Genomic DNA, 24,762 nt, shown 5'->3' with positions numbered 1-24,762 from the left:
AGGCGGCAGCCCCGGCTAGAATATCGTTTCGGCGTAGTTGCGAAACTTCTCAAGTAGTGTACAATGAGTGCTCCGCAAACAGTGTCCCGCTAGAATGGCGTTTATCTTTCATTCGTACGTATCTTACGTGCAAGCCGCGCTTTCATTAACGTATAACGGCGTAATCCCCCACGTCGCTCGGCTACCACCGATAAAACGGAACTTTGTTCCCCCGCGTAATTGAAAATCTTCGCCCATCCGATGGAACGATGATCCGCCGTCTCGGGAAATTCCGATCCTGGCTGCCCCAGCGCCTCGCGACACGCGCTGCGATGCGCGATGAAAGTTTCCCGAATGGGAATAAAAATCTCAATTAGAGTGGTTTCAGGGAAAATCAATGCCCCAGGAAATTTCGACGAACTTTAATTCCGCGGCAGGTCTCTCTATTCGTTCCGGGAAAGTTTGGTTTGAACTAGGTCTCGGAGAAGGCGGCTTGTTCCTTAAAATTACAGCGTTTCTCTAAAATTTCTAAGTAACCCGAGGCGCAGGCTTGGAAAGAGGAACTTAGAGTGCAGTGTCACGTGCGATTTTTAAAGGAAAAGGGTCAGAAATATATCCCGCTGCAGGAAATATCATTGAAACTATCACTCGTCCATCCACGTACGTCTAACGGAGAAGCCTGTCCGACAGACACAAGTAGCGCAAGTCGATAAGCGGTCAGCCCGAACGATACCTGCGACACACGTGTCAGGCAGATGCGAGCCGGATCGTGGATCGATCGACATATTGTCATGCCAGTCGGCTTTCCGTCGTAAAATGTTCACCAGCGACTAAACTGTAGTAATAAGTACGACAAGGGCTCCAAAGGAGATCGCTGCTCCGCATGCAAATATGATTAGTTCCGGAGCGTAACTTCATTTGCTTATATTAAAAGCGCAGATAGCTCAGTTTATGCAAACGACGACAGGATGGGCGTGGTGCGGGATCCGGCTGTGAGCACGGCAAGGGTCAGAATAGGATGGGGTGAGGAAAAAATGTTTTGCCAGGAATTGTAAAGGACGAGTGACCCAACAGGGGCGAAGAAAAATGGTCGGCGGTCCGAGCAGGAACGGGATAAAGGCACTGCCGTTTCCTGGATCCTGATTGCCAGTCGTTAAATGTCCCATCCGCGCGCCAGCAACGTTCGTTTGCAAAAAGGATGCCCGCAATTACGAGTCACCTCGTTATGACAATACACCCAAGCTGAAAAACGGGACACTCTCGCTTTCCAAACAGCGTCGTCTGCACACGCGTGCCCGCCAGAAAAGCTGCGTGCACCTTTCTACCTTTACACCGAATTCATTTTAACTGGCGATACAATAGGTAATAATCGAGGAATTTTCTTTCGTCAGTTCTGAGTGTGAGATGACAGTCTAGAAGACTTCTCTGAAATTGGTCGTTGAATAGGTGCGTGGAGAACGTTGAAATAACAAACGCAATTGGCGTGGATCGAAGCGAGGATTCTAATTCAACGAGGACACTGCGCTTCGCGATTTCACTGACATTTATGTTACACGGTGTAGGACCGACGACCGCACGCGTGACGGCTAGGGTTTTATAACGGATCGCGGGAAAGAGAGCGAGAGAAGCGCGTTTGACGAGAGAATTTAATGCGTTCGACTGAGAGGAATCGTTGCTCCATAGACGAGGGCGAGCGCAAAGTTACGAGAGACAAAGGATAGAAAGCGAAACATTAATCCATACAGTAATCTCTCCGGCTGTCAGTTTTTGTCATTCGCGGCGCGCTTCCCTGGTATGTACCTCCGTCACCAGCTGGCAATTATTGTAACGGGGGAACGTCGAGCGACGCCAACTATTCCGTGTTTTCGGATTAGTAACGCCTCTCGTTGGTGTTCAATCTTCAGCTATTTTCTGTAATGAGGCGCCGTTAAAACTTTCTCGATATTCTCACACAGGCAGTGTCTGATTCGTTGCCGATATGCGGCATGGTGTGTCTGATGTACGATCATCAATTTATGGTTCCTCGGCTAGTCTTTAGGACAGGTCTGCCCTACGGTGCAAATACCTCCTCAAGTTATGGGACCCGGGCAACAGCCGAGCGCGGAACTGTTACGTTGCTAACCATAGCTGCGGGAGAACTGCAAGACCGTGCGTGCGTTCATACTGGCTCGTACCACGAGTCTATGTACAGTGACGGATAAAAGAAAGTTTAAAGTTGGTACCCGTGCACATGAATATTAGTAACATTAGTACTAGAGTGCTTTCCTGACGTTGGTAACAGTGACCTAGTCGGCGGGCATTCTCCCATTCTATACGACATAAAAAGTCTATTCTTTATGCGACTGTTTTCCCATAGTGCGTTAACAATCGAGTTCATTCGAAATATGCAGCGGACAAAAGTAAGTTTAAAATATTTAACATTGTCATAAATATATCATGACATAATAAACTAGTAAACATTTGTTGATCTTTCTATTCCCTTCTATATATGTATTGATTTTAATAATCTTGTGCATCCTTAATTGCACAGATAAATGGAAATAATAGAAAATACGTCGATATTAGGCGCCTTATTGTTAGAGATAGAAAAAATGGATTAACATTTAAAGACATTTCAAAAGGGTATGAAATTTCGATGATGGGAGCTAAAAAAATTTGTGATAAACAAAAAAAAATATGGAACAGTCAATAATTTAATCAAATCTGGTAGACCACGGAAAACATCGCCAAGAGATAATAAGATGTGGTATACTTTTCCAATAAATATATTAGAAAACATAGTTGAGAGTATGCCAAAAAGACTGCAAGCTGTAATAGACAGCAACGGAGGGCCTACAAAATATTAAAATTAATAAAGTAGTCAAATATAAAGATGGTTATCATAGAAATGTGGGATTAAACTTACTTTTGTCCATCGACTTTTTTCAGTTGGTTCGTTTTATCAACTAGACTATTAACTTTCTATTCCTTTCCGTATTTTTTTTCTTTTCATTACTTTATAAGATGTAAATATTCATAAACAAATCATTAGCGTTTTAAAATAAAGTTTCTTTTTGTACAAATCATGGTCTTTCTGGTATAATTTTCCTTTTAAACTTTCTTTTGTCCGCCACTGTAGCTGATCCTCACGTGCATGGGCGCACACACACTCTTGCAGTTCTTCCAAAAACCCACGCAACGGTTAATAAAGTAACAGTTCAGCCCTCGGCTGTTGCCCGGGTCCCAGAACTTGACGAGGTAGTTGCACCCTAAAAGACAGCCCTGCCTTATGATTCCGAACCATTTACCGAGATCCCTAGCTCCGTGACACATTCCTTTCTCTCCTTTTCCCTTCGCGTCACTGCTTATGTAAATAAATGCACAGCACAATAATATATATAAAAGTTGAAGAGGAAAAACATAGGTACTATATGGTGATGTGTGCGATGCAGGAGGCAATGATTGCGAGATATTCAACATCCTCTTGCTTTCGCATCCAATACTCGTCTAAATGGCCCCAGCGTGCTCGCTAATGTATCCCGCAAGCTCGCCCCTAAATTTCCCGCGCCCGCTCGACGCGAACGACTTCAATAATTCCAGACAGCCGAACGGTGGCGTCATTTTCGATGGAAATTTCATAGCCGACTGGCGAAGGTTCCGGTTTGAAACCGCCGCTTCTTCCTGACGCTTTCCGCCATTCCCCAGGAGCATTTTTCATGCATTTATTTGACAATTTGGCACGCTCCGATCGAGCTCTGCTTCCCCGCCGGCCCGAATCACCAACGCGTCCCCTTTCGGCGGCCGCGTAAAAACCGTTGAATTATTTATGTTTTCCCGGGTGGTCCGCAGTTGCAGCCCAGGATGCAAATGCATCTCCTTTTTTGCTGTCCCTTTGAATGTTTAATGCGACGGACGGTGTTCGCGTTCGGTCAGCTCACGGGGCACGGAGATCCGCGCGTCAACGCCCGACTTGGTCGGAGGGATCTGAACACGCCGGGGGGGAGGGCCATTAAATCGGATCTTCCTCTAGTGGATATCGCGAGATGCCGTGAATATAGGACGATAATAAAACAGATAACTAAAATTTCCGGCTGAACGCACGGCCAGCCGTGAAAGCATTTCGATGTTTGAAAAAACACTCGTTGAATTTTTACGAAGCCCCGTCAATGCCACTTTCACGACAATAACAAACATTTCGTAGCTCACAGCGTTGATAGAAAATGTGGAAAAACGCAACGAATCGGACTCTCGAACGGCTTTTCGACGTACGCCTATACCAATCTGGAAAAAATGATCCGCCCGGCGACTCGGCTGGACAATGCGGCCGCATTAATTGCACACGCCCGTGGCGAACGACAACTCGCTCGAAGGATACCCTTCATTATCGAATCTGTCTGTTACTCGTTGTCGGCGACACGGCCATTGCAAACGACATCGCTTTATTTCCCGCTGCCGCGCGAATGTTTATGAAACTTGTCCAGCCCCGATCGTTGCGTAACGCGCAATTAAACTGATAAACCTGACGATGACTCCACGCAATTCAGGCTGTTCAATCTGGACCGTTTTCGAAACAAGCTTCTGTGACGACCATGGAAATGTGCCAATATAAACTCTTTAGCTCTCTCGAGCCTGCAAGCTTCATCTACGATAGAATATAACAGCATATGTTCTACGTATATGCTGCGTAGGAGCTCTGGAATGCGTTTAGGCAAAGGCCTAGTGAACTGTAGACAGAGACGGGCTAAATTTGATTTGAATAAAATTTCGAGTAACGAATGAAAGTTAAAAAAATTATTCGTCGTGTTTCGAATTAAGTTGACCCGGGTCAGACAGAACTGACCCTGCATAATAAAATTAACTTTATTCGTCGAATAATCTAAAATTAACGTAACTTTTATTTGATCCGTTATTTAAATAAATTTTTATTTAGTTAATCCCCAACTCTGACCGTAGAACTCAAGAAACTTGTCATAAAGAACACGATTTTATTGAGAAATATGTCGCAGCTAAACTTATTCGTCCACTTTACAATGTGAAGCAAACTTATGTTTATTAAAGTATTTCTATATTCGTCAAAATTGCGTTGCACGTTCGCGGATGCTGTATCCCTCGCAACGCGCAGCGAAATGGTGTCGAATTAAAAACCAGACAGGTGGCCTGAAGGGTCGTTAAAAGCGCGAAACGTGACGGAAAAACGCGAGACGAAAGAAGCAGGTGTAACCCTATCGTGTCTTCGTCCCGTAATTGAGACAGCAAACGGGAAAAACAGAGAGGGACGAAAGGGCAAGGGAGGTGGAGGCGAGAAGGGTCGAACGGGTAGGGAAGGTGAAGAGCGCAGGTGAAATCGATTCTAGCCGGCTGGTGCAGCGACCTATCGCGCGAGCCTCGAAAGTTACGTATTAGGTGCTTCAACCGTAATAGGTGCAATCAAACGTTAGGATTACGAGTGGAGCGATCGAGGGGCGGGAGGAGAGCGGTGGCGGCTCGCCTACAGTTTCAGTTTCAGGTGCATAAACGCGCGTGCAGTTGTACAGAAGCCTGTGCACCTGTAACGACAGTAACATCGAATCGCAAGTTCAAATTCGAACGACAAATCCGGTAAAGAAAATTACGAGGAACGTGAACCAGTTCTGTTACTATTATAGCTGTTCAGTACACGCGTGTCGCTGTAGAAATGGTATTAGTAGGGGAACGGTGGGATAGTTCATCAGCGGAGATACATGATCTGATCGGCTTTTTAAACAATTTTATTCAGCTTCGATCCTCTGTTTTTAATTAATATATTGGCAATTTGTGCCTGCTGTCACGTCATCGTGGCTATGTTTGCATTATCGCAACACTTCACGTTGCAGTTCTCTTTTGGGAGCATAGAATAATGTTGTCAGAAGCTTCGACCTGATTTGCAGCCAAAAAGTAAATACTTTGGTCTGCTTGTTCTTCCTCCTTTTCGAGTAAATGTGTCATTTTCAACGATTTGAAATATATTACATAAAAACAGCAATTTCTGGTCTATTAATGCTGTTTCTTGATTCAGCTAAATATTTAAGGTAAGTTTAATTTTTCATCTTATTCAAATCGAGTGCATTTAGGGATACTTGATCAGTGTGTGAGGTGGGATACTTGAACAGCTGAAAATGCCCCAAAAAGAACCATAGAACGGCTAATGAATCAGAAAAATACGACAAAGAAAGTGAGAAGGAAAATCTTTTCTTCATCATCATCATCTTAATTAGATGATATTTAAGTGAAATATCTTTTATGAATGCATTTATGTTGTTTTATGTCATAGAGTTTAATTCTTCGGTTTTATTTTTCAGTAATTCTTTCAAATTTGTTATAGTTTTCTTTTTACGATATTCCCTTTATTTCGTGTTATTGACGGAGAGAATAAATATTCTTTAGAAATTTATTATGTTATTTACTCTTAAAGTTCACAGATCAAGTCTCCCTAACCTTTTGATCAAGTCTCCTCTTCAGTGGGGGATACTTGTGCATAACATCACTGCCAGCAAATATTGAAGTTCAGTCATGAAAATTAGTTTTCAGCTCTCAAATTTGTACAAGTATATTGAGAATACTCTAAGAATCGCAACATTACATAATTAAATACAAACAAAGCAAACCATTCTCATAATTTTAATAAATAAAAAGCAAAACTGTGATCAACTATCCCACCTTTCCCCTAATGCTACTCGAAAACGGATTTTCTGAAGGATTCGAATCACTTGTGCATTGAATTTGCAACGCAGACCTTCGAATAGTCTCAACTAACACATTCGACCCCAACATCCCACATACCCACCCTTCTTTCATTAAAACATTCGACTTTACAAAACACGAGACACGCAGAAGCGTGCGAGCCGAGGAGAAAGCTGTACCTCCCTTTTCGTAGCCGCGCTAGAATTTCACGTGAGCGAATAAAAACGTTGCGCGTTTCTTGTTGCTGTTAACCTTGCGAGAAGCCTCGCCCCCGTTCACTTCGCGATAACCGTAAAGAATTCTCCCGCCAGCAGCCTGCAGCAATTATTCCAGCCTCCACGCGCGTAACAATCGAGGTAGCGCCGAGTAATTCCAGCTGACGAGTTTTTCGCAGCGGCACCAGACTTTGCTTTCAGGTTCACGGGTAAGAAAGGCCCTGGCTCGGTCGAGTGCTAGCTACGTGTGTGCTCGAAGATGCGAGGGATGCGAGCACAATGCGACAGGTACGTAGGATGTGTACGTGTCCGTTAGGCGTTCCCCAATATGGCACTTCTGGGTCCAGTAGAAGTCCGCAGCACGCCCCTGGGGGCACTTCCGTGCCCCAACAACGGTCTCGACCGGAAGAACTTTCCCCCGATCCGTGCCCTCCTTCCCGTCTTATGTCTCGCCGTTACACCATCCTCCCACGTTCCAGTCTTCCTCTCGCGTATTCTTTCCTTGCGCCGTTAAATAAATACTTAAATGCGGAGAGGGCACGGTGGCAGCGGCTACTGCGCACGGAAGTATATTATTGCGTTATCAAATCTTATGGTTTAACGCTGTAGCACGGTACTCGCGCCCTTTTGCCGCGATTATTTCGCTGTTTTCACTGGTTTTCTATTATTGCCGTATTTCGGTGGATAATACAACGGAATTCGCAGATCCGATTCGGAGTAGAAATAACTCGACTCGCGTTTATCCAGCGGCGAAGTTCCTCCCGCCCTTAATCATCGTGCGAAAATATTTCATCCGGCACGGTTCGTCGCCGACCGTTCCCTGAAATACCATCGACATTATTGACACTGCAGCAGACATAGTTCCATCTGTCCCTCTCCTTAACTCTATTTCGCGCGACCAGCTCTTGGCTAATAAAAATCGAACGTCAACAGCGCAGAACAAACGCAATTACGCGACCAGGGGATTTTCCAGCTGCACGGGTCACGTGCTGCGCGTTCAAAAGGATCGAGTCCTTTCCAATTTTCCAGCCAGCTCAAACACCGCGCACAATCCTATTCGTTTACAGCGATTCCTCGAGATGCTCCAAGTTTAATACCCAGCGGCCGGAGCGCTCGTCAGTTAGCATTAGATCAATAAGGCTCCGTACCAAACGTCACGAGTATTCGAGCACATTTTGCGCCTCCACTTGTTTTCCCAATGAACTCCAAAGATGATATATCGCGTGGCCGAGCAGACGCGATCCCATAAAGCTAGAAGTTTCACCGTCTAGTGCGCCGATTCCCATCGATTCCATCGATCGACCAGCTCCCAGAGGCGGAAGTTGGTCTCAGACCAAGAGAAAAAGAAGAATCACCCGCGCCCGGTGGGCAGGGTGGTCGCGGAACGGGGCGGATAGAGGGATAAAGAGATCCTAAAAACGTCGGTTAGGTCCGCTGGAAACGGACGGTCCGAAAAACCAAGGGGAGCAAAAAAAGCTGGCGGAGAATTACGTGCGGGGGGGGGAAGCTCTTCATCGATCCATCCCTGCATAATTAATTAGTTTCGCGGGGCTGCAATTACGGCACGTTTTCCGCTGAACCGCACCGAACGATTTCCGTGGTGTGGAAAACGTCGGACTATAACGCATCCCCGTTACCTGTCACGATTGTTCCGTCCTGTAAAAGGGAGGTTGAGGGATGAGAGCGATGAAAAAGCTTTTTCAATCTTTTCTCAGCAGTAGCGTGTAAATAGAACTTCCCTTGTGGGCGGTGGGCATCGAATGATCGACTCGTTACCTGACTCGATAGGGTAAATGTACCCAGTTTGTAACTTTGACGAAATTTCGTTTCGAAAAAATAGATCTTTGGTAATAGACGATTGCAAGGGATGTTATTCGTGGTTGTACATTGATTGCTGACTGGTAGAGATGAACGTGAAGTGAAGGGAAACCGGGCGCCAGTGGAAACGGTCAGCCAGTAGTCAGACGCACTGTGGAATCAATATTATTGGAAACATATCCCCCTGTAACTTTTTGCTACGCACGGTAATCGACGGCTATTTTGCATAGGAGTTACTGGCGTTAATGGAGGCCTGGAAAAACATATTTCTTTACCAACTATCAACTTGACAACTAGGTCACTCCTCGAACAGAAACACGAGCGTATTTCAACCCGATTGAACGCAAATCAACTGGTTTCGCTCGCAGCGAACGGTTCGATGTAAATGGCACGTTTACTCATCTTACGCGAGTGTAATTATTAAACTTTCCCCACGAGCTAACCCGATCTGCCCGAAGCGAAGAAATGTTTACATAATGAGCTGACCATCGCCCAGCTATTATACGTTTCCCTTTCACCTAACAGAGGCTACTCCCCGAAAAGATAAAGTTTAAAACAAACTATGCGTAATTAATACACGCGGAGTGATCGAAGCGCTCTGTACAAGCTTGCTAATATCGGCGAGCGATGCCGGGCGGGGAAACATTTCCCGTACACTTCTAGAATTATTAGCAAAATCATACTCTTCCTCGTAAACGCTCATCGGCTAGTTCCAAAGCGGTTCTCCCCGGAAATCTTGATTTTTACGGGCAATTCCGAAGGAAACTTGTTAACCACGCTCAGTAATTATCGAACGCTCCGCGGCAACTGCTAGGCCAGACGATCCCCTCCATTAATAACCATCGTTTAATAATCACGTTACACGGTTCAACTCTATCTCGCGGATTCCCCGGTCGAACAGCGAGCTTGTCGATATCGGGGTCTCGCGAAATAGAACGAGTGAAAAGAACGAGTGGGAAGATGAAGGGGGCGGAGATCGACATCGATCATTTCCATGCGATTTCACCGGTCGAAATTCGGTCATCGATGATCAGGTGCAGAGAGGGGTCTGGTTAGCGGAGAGGGCTGATATCGGATGGGCGCGCAGCCCTGATAAGCTCCGTCTCGACGGTTCAACTCTGCGGTCGGGCGATGCCCTCGATCACGTACACGCTACTCCGACCGGTCACGAGCTTTAATAAATTTCTTTTTGTCAGAGGGGAGGGAGTCTATTATTTAATCGCTTCTATTAGTCTTTGCTCCCTTGAATGGAACTCTTCCAGCCGAGGAGATACTCCACTTAAGGGTATTAAGGAATCGGGTTACCGTACGAATTCCGAATTCTTTCGAAATTTAGTTAGTCCTGTGGTTCGTGCATCCATTACTTCTCCAACAGCCACCTTACCTAAAGATAACGTTGAACTAAATTCTCTTTTACAAAGATAGTCCACGAATCACCTTACGGGGCTTGGTTTCCTCGTTTCGGTGCCTGGTAGATAAGAGACGTTCCTGTGGCGATAATACTGCTCTGGCCGTGTCATAAATACTATCGTCCGAGAATCTTAATAAACCGTATCAACGAACCGGGCTGATAAACGCGATGATATGTCAACGTAAAAAATGCAATAAACACGCGCAGCTCGAGGTAAGGTGGAACGTTAGAACCCTGCAGTTTCTATTCCTACGTAGAAGACAAATATGGTCTGTGTACCGAAACTTGCCTTCGGTGGTGCATTAAGGCGCCGGGGGTGAAAAAAATAAGCTGCTTAGCCAGAATATAGGAGCTGCGAATATTACCGACGGCGCGAAACTCTGGGCAGCCCCCTAATTCTCGATATATTAATCGAAGCTGAGCATTATTAGCTGCTGGGGCCACTGCTACCTCCGATAAGACCTTAATCCCCGATCCTTCGTCTAGCAGGGAACGAACGCGCGCCAGACGCGCTAGTATTTTCCCGGGGGAAAAAAATTCATGAAATTCGACGGCGGGCGGTTCAATGGTTACCGTATTAATTAGGAGAGGCGCGGTATTAATTACATAGCAGGCTACATTGTTTAAATTGGAAAGAAGAGAGGCAGCGCGGCTGTACAGAAGCCAAAGCCTCGCATTAAAATCCGAATTGTTTCGTCGAGCGAAACGCTTCATCCACACTCCTTGGCCGCGTATTTTAGCATTTCAGCGTTCGTTACAGCGTAATTAAAAGAAGGGATGATAAACGTCCCATGAAACACGCCCGCTGTTACAACTTTCGTGCGGCAAGTACAATTTTTAGCTATACGCGCCGCCTGAAAATTCGCGGAGTTCTCTGTTTTAATCCTTGCGCCCTTCTCTTTCTCTGCTCTGCGTTCTTTCTGCCTCCACCTTTGGTGCGCGCAGTGCCGCGCGTTTCGCAAACGGACGATTTTTATTGGAACGAACCTGACTGACTGTGACGCATTGATCGTCGCACGACATAACAATTTTCTTTCTTCTATTAAAACCGTGAGATCGCTCGCGGCCGGTCTCACTCGCGACGCGCGGTATCGTAAAGTTGGACCGACGCTTCACGGTCTTTGAATTTCGATCTTCGATTTTTCGCAACACGTCAGGTAAGACCATGACTCTCAATATCGTTCCGCTAGTCGTTCACGAATGGTAACGTTGCCTTTTCAAAATGCTGCGAAGGATAGTAGCGAGCATAGAGATGCTCACGAGCATCGCGTGCAATGGTACCAGGTGTGCTAGCAATAGTTGCACAGCGAAACACTCGGATCAGCGCGGAACTTTCGTTTCAAGTTAATACATCGCTGTCCGCAGTCGACGTTAAACCGACGCGCGGCCCACCCGTAATCCGTGAGCCATGTGTTTTTCTGTGAGCGTAAACCTCGCGCAAAACCAACTGTTGAAACAACGTTCCAAGCTGTTTTGTCAAACAGTTTAAAATAGTTTCCCATCGATCGCGGAGCGTTTGGCCGCGTGCACGAATGCTCGGCATGTTCAATGAACCGCAACAAGTTCCGACTGCTCTAATTCTCTGTTGCGCGGTTGGTTTATTGTATCAACGATGGGTAGAAAAGGTATTTGAACATTGGATCTTGGGTCTGCGACGCGGAGAATAGAAAATGGACAACGTTCAGAAAGCTGAATGCTCTGGAAGAAGGTTGTCTTCGCAAGACGAGGAAAGCAACGCGACCAAGGACGACGATAATTATACACGAAGAACCTCTGGCTACGCTAAGGTTGTAATTACGAACGCGCAACGGTCGATTATTCCACATCGCTGTGAAACACCTTCCGACGTATGGTGCAACATCCGAAGTCACTTTCGCGCGAGACAAAGGGCCACGAAAAAGAGAAAGGGCTGTAAAGGGACACTGAGAAAGAGCGCGACGCGCGGAGGACGGAGGCAACGACGGAGAGAGAGAGGGGGAGCGGCGGTCCCCGTGGACTGTTAAAAAAGAGAGGGTTGTAAGGCAAAGGAAGGTCGAAAGGGCGAAAAGACGACACCAGACGCACGTAAAAGGGTCGGCGAAGATTATTTCTCCGAATGGTACGGGCGAGTTCGTGCATCCTGAAATGGAGCACCCGTCTCGTGTTTCCCTCCCCTCGCATTCTACTCCCCTTCCCGTGGCCCCTGTACTTTCCCTTTGCGCCTCTCTCCACCCCATTTCGCCCCTTTCTTCGTTCCTCCATGTTCGCGTGCTCGCCGGTGTACCGTGTTTTTCACGTAGCAAGTGAATGACCAGACGTGGGAAAAGTCAAGGGGGTCGCTCTTTGACGATCACTTCGCCGCAGACAAAGGTTGGCAGGGCGAATGAAAGGGTCCGCACGAAACGGCAAGGAGACTAGCTGCCCGCTCGTTTCCGTCGACGCGGAAAATTTCGAAACCCCTGCGAGCCTCCGACGTCTCCTCTCAATTACCGATACGTCTGACGGTGTGTACCCTGAGTTTGTCTGTACCCTGTGGTAAATATATGTCCACCTCGCTTGCGATTGGCAGATTCTCCTAAGGGTGCCTTCTTACGCTCTAAGAATTGGCAATCGAATAGAATGGCAACGGTTGACTTGCACCGTTAATTTGAAATACAGTCGACGACGAATGTATCGGTCCTTAAATGCAGCCGTGAGGCGTTGATGCTCTGAGGTTCCGAGTTACCCTCGGTAACAACGCAACAGAAGCCCCGCCAGATGAATTTCACAACCTTGAAAATAGCTCGGAGGAAGTTGTACGTGAGGCGACGGGAAAGTTTTCATCGTAGTTGAATTCTAATGGACAGTTTAAAATATCCTCGCGAGGATGCGGTGAAAAATCTGTACCCGCTGCTCGATGCTGGGTAACGGAACCGGCGTCAGCGGCCTTGAAAAACTCCTCGCAATCCCTTAACTTCTTAACTTCTACGAGCGCTTTGTTGGTCCAGTTTGTATTGCGGTAAAAGTTCGTTTGCGACTGCGGCGGCGTCGTTACGCTCCGAGTTCTAAACGAAGTCCCAGCGAGGCGAACTGTAAAGAAGGATATCGGTCGTTGCCGGACACCGACGTAGAATACAGCGCGGCTGGGCAAAATAGGGAAGCAAACAGGAGAGAAATTGTCGGCGTTCTACGCTTTCAGCGGACAATATGTCTCTGCCGCCGAGGTCGCTCGAAATTGATCAAAAAGGGAAGATAATCTCTCTTGGGCGTCTTTCGCGAAAGTGTCTGTACTAACATTTCTCAGAGTTCTATTGACACCGCAAATATTTCTCCACCTATCGATAACAGTATCACAATACGTTACAACGATTAGCAGCTTTCCAAAGTTTATCCTGCAGACTTCTAGGCAATTTGAAGAGTGCTGATTCCTCCCACAAGCGAAGAATCGAACTTTATGACCTTCCTGCGCTTGACAATGAACTCTTCGATCGTCGATACCCTTTCTATGAGATATTTACCTCGCTCTCTTCTTTCTTAAATATTTATCCCCCGATATCCTCCACGCGAAACGCTCAGCACAGTCGTCTGAACGGCGTCTAAATATCCGTCAAAAGAACCACCCCCTCGGTCCGACGCTGCCGTCGATGAATCGAAACAATGGCAGCGCTCGTTCGCTTAAGCCGGGAGAAGAAAGTGCGCCGCCGAGAGACAAGAGACAAGCGAAGGAGGAAAAACAGTGAGGAGATGAAAGCGAGTCCGGGTCAAAGAAGTGCATAGCGCAGGACGTCCTGAAGATGAGAAGATACGACGTTACGTTCAATTACGCGCGAAACAGAATGCCAGGCGGAAAACTGCGCCGCGTATCGGGGCGAGAGGAGGAGGCGCGGAATAGAACGGGAGCGTTTTGTGTGGCAGCGTATGAATACGAGTACTGGAAGTAAACGGTGTGCTTCTCCCGAGGCAACAGTATCTCCTTGGATGGCCAGGCGACGGTCAAAAGGCCCTCCATTCCAAAAACCCGCTGTTGCATGCGTGCAAATCACTTCTCGCCATTCTTCCTTTCACTTTGCTCCGCTTTGTCTGCCGGTACGATCCCTCCCTCTCTTTTTGTTCCTCTCCACCTTTGTCCCGTTTCCTGTCTCAGCGTTCCGCGCGGCGCGGACTCTGCATACAAACGCGGTCATCTTCGGGTGTAAACTACCCTTATCTGTTTTGCGGGAACGTTAGAAAGGAAAGGGGGGCGAAATGGAGACTCGCGCCAGCGGAAGTGCCTTCGCCTAAATTCGAAGGTTTTCTCGTGTCCTTAAATCAGGAACCTGGAGGAGTCTTCCTTGCCCGAAGGGAAGCTCCAAAGTGGTGTAAGTATTCCTTTGAAGGACGAAGCAGAAGTTGGTAGAGTTCAGGGAAATTATGTCAGCGTTGAACATTGCATTTCTTTAATGCTTTATTTATTTATAAACGGACCGAAGCTCTCTTTACATAAATGTTTAGAAAGGAAAAAGAACTTTACCTAATATAACAAAAGATAGACATGCTGTATTACATGGTACACCGGATAAGATATTATGCGATAATCCTACGTAACTGTCTTTTAAAGGTGTGCCCAGATCCATTAAAGAAATCAATACTATTATAGAGAGTATTAGAGTCAACAATAATTCGATTTATTGGATTAATTAATCCATATGTAGATCTGGATTTAAGTGGTTGTAGTCCTGCTCTAGATCTCAATGCGCGTTCAGGTGCGTAGAAATTGATTTGCATAAGAAGAGGGACAATCAATATGGTTATTGATTAAATTAAAAATAAAGAAATGGTCGGATATTCTTCTACGTGCAGCTAATGTTTCGAGGTTGACTGTGTTTAATATTGTAGAGTAATCATGATCGAATATTTACATAGGGTTCTTTATAATTTGAAAACGATCAGTAAGGTAACTCCCTAGCCATGCCAATAGATTACCCTTGCAGCCCAAAGCTGACAGCTTCTCAATTAAAAGAGAATGATTTACAGTGTCAAAAGCTTTTTGAAAATCAGTAAATATTGCGTCAACCTGTAGTTTAGCTTCTAAAGAAAATACGACATAATTGCAATATACCGCTAGGTTAGTGGTTGTTGATCGCTTATTTACGAAACCATGTTGGTCTTCACATATTGAGAGAGAAACCGTACAGTGTAGCTTATTTGTTACAATTTCTTCGAAGATTTTAGGTACAACGCTAATAATGCTTATAGGTCTATAATTTTCAACATTTTTTTTTATCGCCGATTTGAAAATGGGTGTAACCAGATTGGTCTTCCAAGATTTCGGGAATAAGCCTGATTTTATCGATTTATTAAAGATTATCCAAAGCGGCCGAGATATAATAAAGCTACATATTTTAAAAAACAAGGGTGGGGTACCATCTAAACCAGGACCTTTATTGACATCAAGTTTATTTAATCTGATATAAACATCACTAAAGTCAATATCCAGGTCATAAAAACAGGGGTTACATCCATTTTCCGGGATTTTGTAATTAGTAGTGCTATTTCGATAGACTGATCCAAAAAACGTGCCAAATAAATTCGCAATTTCATCATCATCTGTTGCTTTAAGGGTTTGGATAAATATAGCGTTACAGGGAGACGACGTTTGATATTCCTCCGTAGAATTGAATGGCAAAGTGAAATGAAGCGTAACAAGCCGTATCAGGTGCTCGCGAAAGCGGCAGAGAATGTGGGAAGAAAGTTTTTTATCAGTTGAGACTGAAGTCGTGAACGGCGGCCATTAATCGGTACACAAGGTTTGCTAATGGCTGAATTGATGGAATGTTGCGTGCTAGTTCGCGAAACAAGAATCGTTAAGCAAGCGACCCCTTATCTCTTCCGCTTCGCGACACTTCCCCGACGAAGGAGATCAGTCTCGTAATTTGCTTAAGACTGGCTCGCGTCTCCGCAGCGTGAAGCGCTTTCTCTGCCTTCTGTCTACGACTTCGATAACAAAACCAACCCCTCGGGCAGGAAATATGCTCCTGAAAGTGAGATCAGATTCGACCGCGTTACCGGCGAGGGATCATGTTACAAGAAGCGGTATAATTCTAAATCGCAGAAACTAATTCATCCGTCACGTCATTAAAATTACCATTACTGGGACGTTCCGGCATTTACAGCATCGACGGAAAGTCGTGGGTAAGCGTCAGGTCTTGCGGGCCACGTTCGCGACGCGTTTCCACGAAGAATGGATCCGCAGGTTCGCGCGAATACGCGAGCATTGATAACGATACAACGGGTGATCGGTCGGAGGGAATTTATGCCGGGGATGGATCCCATTCAGTCGAATAAATCGGCCTCGCGGGAGGAATACCGACGGGGCGGCGAGAAAGTTTCGCGGAATTTAAATCTTCGCGGCAGGGAGAACCGGAGATCCGAGATTTCGCGTAAAGATATCAGTCGGGTCGCAGCTCGTGGAGGACAGTCGAGCGGAAGAAGCATGTCGTAAGGCTTTCTACAATCTATAAACCCGTTTATCGAAAGTCAACTTTTCACGTGCCATCGACCGGAAGGTCGGCTCTCGCGCAGAAAGAGAAGTAGCCTCTATGAAGCTCCGTCGACCGGAGTACCTAAAATACTTCTTCTAGCGAGGAAAATTCTGTTTCCACTTCTCTGACTTTCACCCCGTAACACAAGCAAACAGCGGCCGGATGATTCCAGAACACTGAACAGCGTGCTCCTTACGAACGTTCTAGCAGCACGCTGTTGTGCCTGAATCCGAGGAAGGAAGTTCCCTTGGGAGAGCGAGAAGTGTTGAGAGGTAAGGCGCGAGGGCCGAACATTGAGCTATATCAGTATAGACGGGGCTGACCAGATTTGGCTCCGACTACTGAAAGACGTGCAAAGTTCGCGGCAGCACTTAGGAAGCTGGGTACTATTAACTGATTACTATCTGAATTCAGAAACAAGCTTGAAGGTACCCCGCCTCGTTCGCCAGACATCCGCCATTTAACTGAAAAGCTTCTTACACTTTCGCTATCGCCGAACTCAGCAGAAACATTTGAGGTGACAGAAGGATAAATATGTCTCACAAATATGCATAATTCTACTCTGCAGTTCTAACTCTTTGCTCTGTGCAAACACCCCTCGCTCTCTGTGCCCTCTTACCCATCAGCTTGCTAATTCTATCTCTCGCAGCAGACGCTTGAAACCTCGACTGTTCCCTTGTTAACCTTTCTAAAATTCCTCGCCACTTACCAACCAAATTACCGCGTCGCACCATCCAGACCTTTCACTCGCATGCTGTACCCAGTTCGTCTAAACTCTAAGCTCCATCGAACTTGCCGCCAACGCCCGCTTCGGGTTCGGGAAGATTCGTAGCCACCGGTAACGTCCGAAGCGTACCTCTCTATAGGATTTTAAACGCAGCAAGAGGATTAAAGGATATCGAGGCTCATCGAAATACAAATCGAACGAGGCTGAATCGCCTGTTGCATGCAGATAGATGCGAGCGCCGAAAGCGAGGCGAACGACGCGAGGGGGTGGGACAGGTGGGGAAAAAAGACGAAAATCGCTACGGTGCGCGGGTGTAATCTCGCCAGCCTTCCCTAAAATAGTCTGTAATCGACAATCTCGAGCAGGCGAATATGGTCTGGCCCGGCGCGACAGAAACTACTTGCAACGAAATGGAAATCCGCGCGCGTTTTTCGAATTAGCCGGCTGGTAATGGGCGAAAGCCGCTGTGGCCCGCTGAAATCCGACAATTCAATTTTCGTTCCGCGGCATTGCCACCCCCCAGGCCCTTTCGCGTTTCAATTTTCATAGCCATAAACGCGAGCGCCCGCTCGTTCACGGTCGAATATTTTGTCCATACCTTCCATACGGCGGACCCGTCGCGCCGTTGTAATCTAGACCCAAGCGGGTATTCCTTTTTACGACGCGCACAGTTCACCGTTGTCGTTGTTTGTACTGGTTAATATAAATCAGGGATCGTGAGAAATAATCGTCGGCACTAGGGAACGGTTCACTTCGATTCGCCAGTGCAGCGAAATTTAATCAGCAAACGGTGAAAAGGTCCGGCGCCAGGACGAGGGGATACAAACAGAAATTTGAAACTTCCCAGGGCGCGTGTACGCGCGCCCTTTTTCCTCGGGGGTGCCATTGTCGCGAAGTCGCGAAAATGTTTATCGAAGCTTGATGAAAAACAAATAGCCGGGACCCGAGAGCGACCTCGCGCCGCAACTACCGCCGTTCCTTTCAATCTCCACGACAATCCGTGTCTGATGAGCGATTTAAAAACACGAGGACTGCGATAAAAACGCTTCTCCGGGGACTTGAAGAGCGCCGGGATCAGAATTGAATGTGTCGCCACGGCTGGGCGTAGCTGAACGGGACAAAGAGCGGCAAATTTCCACGACGACGGGCGTAATTTATTATCGCGGAAAGTAATCACCCGCTGTTTCAGTCGGAGCTGCATTTAATATATCGTCTATTCGCTTCCAATCGACGTTACGTCATTTCCAAGCGTTATTCGAGCGGCTCGTCTAATATCGACAGGCAAATAGCTTGGCTACTCTGATTTTTCCTACGGGTTTCCGCATCGTCTTGCAATAGCGGCACGGATTCTACGAAGCCTGCGTATTGTGGCCTGCTAGCTATCCGCCGGATGATACGTGCACGCGCTGGAAACGCATCGACGAGAATGGGACTTGCAACGAATGATGAGATCCATGGGAACCAGCCGTATTGGAATATCATCTTGATATTTCCGCGGCAAAGAAAACCATTCTATTGTGGCGATCGGAATTCGGTGATTTCTCTCAGTTCCTATAAGAAATAAGCTAGAAAAGAAAGTAAGTCTGAGGCAGAGCCTGAGGAAGCCTGAAATTACTGCTGGCACGTGCAAGCAGGAATCTGAATTAATACCAAATAATTCTTCCAATTATTAACTCCTGGTTAATTCATTTTCGGAAGATGCTAAATAAATACGCAATTGACATTCTTCTATTTGAACAAAAAATACGGTTAGACGCAAGGGAATCCAATTGAAAATAGAAAGATCCAATTGACAACGGAGCAGTGAAATTATACGAGAGAACCGTGGGTTCTGATAAATTCTGATATCGGTTTCCTCGGGAACGCGAGCTGGAAAATCGTATCCGCGTTGAAAAACGACGCGACACAGGCACGAGGTATTTGCCAATAATATTGCGAACGGAAAGTTCGCGTAGTCATCGACGGATCGTTTAAGTTCTCGATGGTCCCGTTCCCTCCGGAATTTTTCGTGCGAACGACGATATGAAAAATGGCTCGGCGCGGGAGCGGGAGGATGGTTTTTCTCGTTTTTCCAAGGAACTTAACGGATTTCCACCGTTTGATACGTTTCACCGCGGAGCTAATTAGCGGCTATCCATACCGTTGAACGGAGAGAACGCCTGTTGAAGGCGGACAGATAAAAGGACCATTCGCAGCTGCACTTTGTACGAAAATTCCTGGCGAATAAATACATACACTTTGTACCGAAAGTAAATCAAATAGTCAGATGGCGATTTCGGCGAATTCATTGATGACCAAGCGCCGCGTGGTATCGATTTATTACTGTGTGGCGACTTAACTAAATTTGTACTGGTTTAATACAAATATTAGTCGTGCGAAATGCGAGATAAATGAATAATCAAATCAGAGAGTGGGAGCATAAAATTATAGGTATTAAGGGGTTACGCCATCCTGAAAGTTTTGAAAACACGATTTTTTTTCTTTGCATTTTCTTATTACGCGAAGTTTTAAGAATAATTTAAGTCATTGTAGACGCAAAAATTCCCCAAAATAGCCGAGTTATAGGCTTTCAACGAGGCGCGGATGTCGATATTCCGCAGCAGGTAGCGACCATTCTACTTTTCTTCTTTTGCGTTTTTCTCGAAACTACATTTTCAAAGATGACCTATCAAATATCTCCAAAACTATTTGTCCGATTGAGTTCAAACTTGGCACGCATATTCTTAATGGTATTATCTACGATGTAGCATATCTGTTTTTCCATCCTATACCCCATTCGTATATAATTAATGGTTTAAATTCGTTTTTTCATGTGAAAAACGTATAATTTTTTTCACTTTGCTCTCATTTGTGCAATAATTTCGTTTTTCTCAAATCCCTATGCTACATCGTAGGTGTTTTATTAAGGAACACGAAAATCATCGGGTTTTTGATTTCAGACGAACATGTTCGTTATAATTTGTTAGGTTAGTCACGCGTGTAACGGCGGACGAGCTTCGCGGGAGAACAAATAACTCGGTCATTTTTTAATATTTTTGTACAGTATTTATACAATATATGCACTAATACATGCTCTAGCCATAAGAAGAAAATAAATAATTTTCAACCTCATAGTATCAGTGAAAAAAATTCGTCTAGTTTAGTGCTGTTTCGAGTGCCTCAGGGTGGCGTAACCCCTTAAGGGAACTAAAGCGTATTAACTTTTAGGGAAAGACTCGCAGATTCTTCGTAACTTTTTTATTAGGAATAATGTACTTTGCTTTTCGTAAACTACCCAGTGCAAGTACTACGTCAACAACCAGCACGGATTCGCGTCACCGAGAAAAGTATCACCAACAAATTCGCAGATCCTCCGCCCTCCGCAATCGCAACCAACGAACTTCTCGTGAATACGGAGTCACGGAGAGTGGCGAATATTTTTCGAGCCCCAAACTGCCATAATTCGCTGCCAACTTCATAGACAATAGGGAGCATGGCACGGGAATGGGGGACGACAGGGGAAAAAAGGGAAAAACTGAGCGAGAGAGATCCAAAGTTAGGTGCACAGGCTCCGACGGAGCTGGCTCGAGCTTTAGGGGGTAAAAACGCATCTCTGGCCGCAATATATCAAAGAGATACGCGTGTCCGACCGAATCACGACCGGCGGCGCCCCGACGTCGTCCATCCTCTGCGCCGAGTAAACCTGCACCACCACAGACACCGCGCCGCCACCACTCCGACCCTCGGGGAGATAACCTAATGCTCGGCCCTATTAACACGAGCAACGGGCCTTCCTCCTCTTCCAAATCCTCCGACTAACCCTCCATCTGCGTCTCTGAACTCGGGCGCGCGTAAGCTGCCAACGCGTCCACGTCGAACGCCCGCCGTCTGCGAACGATCAACCCTACATAATGTAACACCTTCCCTGGGAGGATACTACTTTCTCTTTTAGCCAAAATCAGGGAACAAGATGGCAGAGAACTGCCAAAGAACGCGGGCTGTGTTCGGATTAAAAAAACGTAGCAGTTTAATGGTTAATCTGGCCATATCTCGCTCTTTGTTCCCTACTCGGCTGGCCCGTTAATTAACCGAAGGTAATCGAAAGGCTGAGGATCAAGCGGAAAGCGGCTGCGATTCAAAGGAATTTACGACCCTCCCCATCTCCGTCGTGCTCGCGCAACAAGAGGAAAAAGAGAGGGATTGTAGCATCGAAATGGGTTAGTGCCGCAAGCACAGGGCTTCAGTGTCGAGCAACCCGTTTCGCTTAGATTTACACGGGGCAGAAGGGTCCAGGGTCTGAACGCCCTCGCGGAAGAAGGTGGAGCCCGACCTGCTCGCGGCGAATTCCGATTCCCCTGCCCCCCTTTTAATTGCCAGCTTAATGTACCTCGCAGCGCTCGTTGCTATTGCGCGGTGTGCTTCGTTTGCTTTCTTGCCCCGAAGCACGCCGAGACTGGCCGCGCCGGAAAATTCCTGCCATTTTAAAAGCTTTTATGGCCGCGGAGCGAAGCGGCAAGAACGGCGGATGCTTTCGAGCAAAGGCCTCGAATGGTTCGCGATAATCCGATTCCCCGCGAAACAACTCGATTAATTCCGCTGGTCTGTTGGGCTCGTGTTGCAGAGAGCCCCGGCGATAGGATTTCTCGGAGGCTGACTTCGCGAGCGCTCCTACTTTTCGAGGACATTTGAGGGAGGCTCGTAAGTTGAACGACTTCGATGCGTGACCAGACGCGGAGTCGTAATTCCAGACTACACTTGCTCGTGAAAAATTCCCGTATTTAGCTGAATCACAGATATATCTGGCATTTTAGTCCTGAACCACTTCAACACGATTTTACACGAAGAATCCTGCACCAAGGACGATATGATAAAGGGGAAAGGAATGCTGCTAGCAGAGAGCCCAGAAGCAATACGTACTGATCGCAGAAAACGATTAGAGGCTCGCCGTTCCTGATCCCAATCCTTTAATTTGGCTCCCCCAGCTAAACGCGTATATGCAAAGTACACAATGTCTGATTCGTATCGGTCAGCCGTTGCTGATACCGGCAAATTGGAAGCCGGATTGATGAACGGCAATTATTAATGCGTACCTACGGATTAATAGCTGCGGAAACTTTTATACGGTTGCTCGCGGAACGACGCCGCTCCCACGAATGCAGCGCTCGCATGACAGCAGGGTGTACATCACGTCCTCGGCTGATCAGCGGAGTGGTTTTCCCTTTGTTACATCGGGGACGCATTAGTAAAATTCCACGGTCCTTAGGCCCGTTTTATATCACCGCGACGGCGTGCCACGGGCAAGATTAGCGATCGCTATGAATCACGGTTAAGCCTGAATTTATGGCGCATCACAGATCTATGAAATGCGAGGAAAGAACACGTACCTAACGGAAGGGATTATACGCGAGGTGTAGTAAAACGAGTAAAATTAACGACAAAATTACTGCGATATTCATCTCCGACGATATTAAGATACGACAAGCGAATAAGACTTTTAAGAGGTCAGTCCACTGTGACGGTTTGAAAATTAAGCTCTTTTTAAAGATTTCTTTCTCCGTAGATACAACATATAATGCAATAAATCTTTTTGGTATTTATTAATCTACTCTTATATTATACAAAAAAAAATTTAAGATTTTTTTTTAATTTGTTTTAAAACGTTAAACGCGATTATCTCAAAACGACATTTTTTCAACTGGTGCAGGTGATTGAAAAAAAATCTTTTTGACCAATCAGTCTGAAATTTTTACACGTTATTCAGCACATCAGTGGCGACTCCGTGCAGCCCTTTCGCACGATTATTCTTCGATTATGTAACTCGATGGAGTTCGATCTACAGTTTCGAATGAAACACTCATCGACGAGCTTAAATCTATCAGACAAGAAATGATAAAGGTAGAAGCGAGGGATTCCCGTTCCGTTATAATTCACCGATCTGATCCTCTTTGTATCCCAAACGGCTGAATTAAGTTATCGATCAGAAGTTAGAACTTCACAAGCTGCGGGAAAAATTCAACGTTCCCTGCTGCCGGTCCTTCTTTTTCCCCCGCGAACGTTAGCCCGAGACTAGCTAATATCCGTAATTTCCTAAGGGATTTCCACGAACAGCGGCGTACACCGGCCGTAAACGTTTTAATTTCCACTCCACCTATCGCGGTATCGATCCGCGATCGAGTGAAGAGGCTGCCGTTCGCCTCGCTAATCTACAATTTACATGCCCTTCTGATTGCGTATCCGCGCACGCCGGACGAAACTGCTGTTCCTTCCTGGATAACGGTTGACAACCACTGCTTCCTTCCTTCGTAACTCCGGATTAGCGTCACTATCGGGGCTACTAAATGTCCGATCGCTATCGTATAGCCGGCCGCTGATAACAGTGGAGAGCACGCACGCCTAACACGCCCGATTCTCGTGCTAATCACTGTTTTAATCCAATCCGTGATAGCGGCGAGGGTTAGTCGTGACGATAAATTGCGCGATAAACTCCCGGCTCCTTCTCCCCTTCCAGCCTTTTTCCCCTCCGTGGTTTTTCTTGTTTTTGGTTAGCCGGCGAGACACTTTCAGCGGGACGACCGTAAACGCTACGGATAGCCCGTAATCTGTAGTTCTACACGGATCTCCCGGCCACAGGCGAAGATAATTATTCCAAAACCTGCCCTGCTTTACGTTTTTAACAGGTACGATTTACACGGGACCGCCGCGGGGGGCCAAGTATAACGCCGTATCTGCAGTGGTTTTACCGTTAAGATCTACAGGGGTGGGTTCGGTACCCTCTTCTCGGTTAATGCGGAAACTTTCCTGGAATCTGTTGTATCGTTTTGCATTCCGTTCTTCAGCTACTTTGTGCCGAGTTGTTCAGCAAGAAAATTCCCCCCCGACGCCGTGTTTCTTGCTGGTATCGGGGTAGGTGGTGGAAGGTTAGAAAGTGGGGATGATAGTGACGCAGCAGGAATTGCTGCGCAGTGAATGCGACAGATTATGGGTCGGCGCATCGGATGGTTGTCTGACCATTGTGCGACTTATACTACTTGCTGCCATACATGTACTGGCGAGTCTGTTCTTCTAAGCCTGTATTATGGAATTTTTCAATTCTCATTTTCATTAGCAAATAGATTAATTGCATTCGCGTTATCAGTGGTATACTTTTGTAATTATAATATTCGTAAGTGTAATGGTGCAATAAAGACTTTTAGCAATAATAATAGGGCGAGCAGAAAAGTTCAATTTAAATTGGAAACATTCTTTCCCAGAATAAGAACAATGTTTCCTCCATTCTGAATGATTAAGGCGCGATTAAATATTTTAATAGCCACACAATTAACCGATGTACTGCGGGCTGACTCGCTTTTCGTAGCGAAGCTAGCTGAGCAGGTCCAACAAGCGAGTCCTGCTGCCGCATAGTGGAATCCCAATCAACGATGCCAAAATTGCAAGCTCTACCAATGGAAAAACGCGAAAAGTCCGTAGCCGCGAACT

The 24,762-nt window shown here is 46.3% G+C and overlaps 1 protein-coding gene across 4 annotated transcripts in view; it reads right to left on the bottom strand.

The window, feature by feature from the left end:
• Positions 1 to 24,762, bottom strand: part of LOC143378950 (agrin) — a 379,111-nt gene that overhangs the window by 311,521 nt on the left and 42,828 nt on the right. The gene's annotated exons all lie outside the window — the stretch shown is intronic.

This window comes from Andrena cerasifolii, chromosome 2 (assembly GCF_050908995.1).
Source record: "Andrena cerasifolii isolate SP2316 chromosome 2, iyAndCera1_principal, whole genome shotgun sequence".
In the NCBI taxonomy this organism is placed as follows: Eukaryota; Metazoa; Arthropoda; class Insecta; order Hymenoptera; family Andrenidae; genus Andrena; species Andrena cerasifolii.
Note: the sequence above shows the minus strand (reverse complement) of the source record. Positions and strands in the feature narration are given on the sequence as shown.